This window comes from Sinocyclocheilus anshuiensis, unplaced genomic scaffold (assembly GCF_001515605.1).
Source record: "Sinocyclocheilus anshuiensis isolate Anshui unplaced genomic scaffold, SAMN03320099.WGS_v1.1 scaffold948, whole genome shotgun sequence".
Classification (NCBI taxonomy): Eukaryota; Metazoa; Chordata; class Actinopteri; order Cypriniformes; family Cyprinidae; genus Sinocyclocheilus; species Sinocyclocheilus anshuiensis.
Genome location: NW_015549709.1, coordinates 123,709 through 126,459, shown reverse-complemented (window position 1 = coordinate 126,459; position 2,751 = coordinate 123,709).

Here is a 2,751-nt window from a genome sequence, read left to right as displayed (position 1 = left end):
ACCTGTGTGAAGAACTGTGCAGAAAGTTCATCGGTTTTCGCAAATGAGATTTAAAAGTGAGAAAGTAAATGAGATTTTAAAGCTATAGGAAAGTCTCCAACGCACCTCACAGTTTGAGAACCGCTACTTTAAGGGATCAGGGTGAAGGTGGAACCTCAATAGACCTTCTCTGCGGCTGTGTAATAGTGTGAAAATGTGTTGAGCTGAGCTGAATATCTGCAGGATTTGTTTGTAAAACCAAAAAGATACATTTCCACACAGAAGTGCCTAAAAATGCCTATTGCATAAGTTCAAGATTCACTTCAGGTGTATCAAACCCATTTATTGTCCCAGACCTGAAACACCTTATTGTGTCAGTCAGTTGCTTGCACACTTAAAAAAAAAAAAAGTAGCATATTGAACACTGCAGGTAGAGTTGGAAGTAGAATGACAAGGAAGTATTTTTAGGGCGGGAAGCACAAAGACAAAAATAGAGGCCCTTCAGTTCTCCATCTTACTGCGCTTGATGTCAACAAATCCTGTTGTGTGATGACACTCAAATTAGAAGGTGTGCACACAGGTGTCAAATTGACAGACGGAGCATGTGCAATCAAAACACACCCTTTTTTTGAAAAGCTGCTCACACAGGATGTGTTCTTGCATTCAGAGATTTGATCTGGAACACAACACGGGGAGGGGTTCACCCAAATAGTTCACCCAAAAATGAAAAATTACTGTAAATGTACTTATCCTCAGGCAATAAAAGATGAAGTTGAGTTTGTTTCTTCATCGATTTGGAGAAATGTAGCATTCCATCACTTGCACACCAATGGATCCTCTGCAGTGAATGGGTGCCGTCAGAATGAGAGTCCAAACAGCTGATAAAAACATCACAATAATCCACAAGTAATCCACACCACTCAAGTCAATTAATCAGTTCATGTTTTGTGAATCCAAAAGCTGCATGTTTGTAAGAAACAAATTCATCATTAAGACATTTGAGATGACTTTTTCACTGGAGAAAGCAATATTATGGATTACGGACTTAGCCGAAACCAATGGATTGAAGTTAAAAACGTTTTAATGATGGATTTGTTTCTTGCAAACTTGCAGCTTTTCACTGCATAAAATGTTAACTGATGGACTGGAGTGGTGTGGATTACTTGTGGATTATTTTGTTTTTTTGTATCAGCTGTTTGGACTCTCATTCTGACGGCACCCATTCACTGCAGAGGATTGATTGCAATTTTACTCTATTTTTAACCAAACTTGAACATTTTAACCAGTATTACTTGGATGTTATGTTCATTCTAATAGAAAGCAGATGGCCTCTTCTGACAGAAAAAAGGCTTGATTTACAGACAAATTGTGGTACTTCAATAAACAATCATATTCTCTGTCATCTGCGTAACTGTCGTCATTACCGTAATTGCTGTCATTTCAAACTCATTTGTACTAACACCAAGCGTTTTGTACTCTTTCCATAAGGTTGCAAGTCTTGCAATAGTACAATGCTAATTTAAAGAACATTTCCTCTCATTTGTCACAGTGTTCTGGAAACAAACAAAAAAAAGAGACACAAAATGCTCAGTTCTCTCAATCTCAAGCTGCGTTCTGCTTCCATTATTGTCCATATGACAAATTAGAAAAAGAAAATAGTTCAATAGTAACTATTAATAGTATATAGTAATATTAACTATATAATAGTGGATTAGTGTACAAAAGAAAGGTTGATATGTTATTCAGCTCAGCTTTATCTATTACATTCAGGTTTAAGAAATGCTTGAATATGCTAATTTGAGACCTCCTGTTCAGTGTTTCACCTCTGACGTTTGGCACATCATTAACTCTTCACTTCATATTACATTTTAATTGGAGCAATAATTATCATGAATTACAGTAATTACTATAAAGTTTTTTTTTTTTTTTCTATAAGCAATAATTCTTCACCGTCACTATGCAGTCAGTATCTCTTATTTGTGCTGTGGTTGTTATGGGCAGTGTGGCGAATTTTCTGTCTTGATGTTTGGCCTTTAGGCAGCCAGATGAGTTGAGGAAGATAATTGCAATAATTAACATGTCCACACAGTTTCTGGTTGACCTCTGGTGGGGCGACAGGTCAAAACGTCTCTGGCCCAAAAGTGTGTCAACCCTGTTTCACATGAAGCGTTTTATAGGTATGAAAAACTGTGGTGGCACTATTATTAAAATTCCCATGCAGGTTTCTACAGTTAACTTCAAATAAAATGTTTTATTATTATTATTATTCAGCTAGATACACAGGAAACATTTCTCATTTTCATTTAGTTTATGTCACGTTTATGTTCTGTGTTTCTGTTCTCTCTGCCGTTTGATCTAGTTTTCCCTCGTGTTTTCCTTTGCCGATATTTGGTCTTCCTGTTCCTGTTCCCTGATTGTGTTCTATTTGATTCCAGGTGTGTCTCGTCTTCCCCTCATTAAGTTGTGTACTTAAGGAGTGTTTGGTTCAGAGTTCTTTGTTCGGCGTCTATTGTCATTACCCTGTTCTACTTTGTCTGCTCTTTTTGAGTTTATGTTATTAAAGTCTGTTCAATTGGAAGTTTATCTCCTCGTTTCCCTCCTACGAACCGTGACAGTTTAATTTTATGTACTAAAATAACTGAAACTAAAACTGAAATAAATATATATTATATATATATATATATAGAGACATATAAAAAAATAAAAATGACAAAAACACATGCACAAAAAAAACTTTAACAAAAAATAAAGTAAAAGCAGAAAATATAAAAT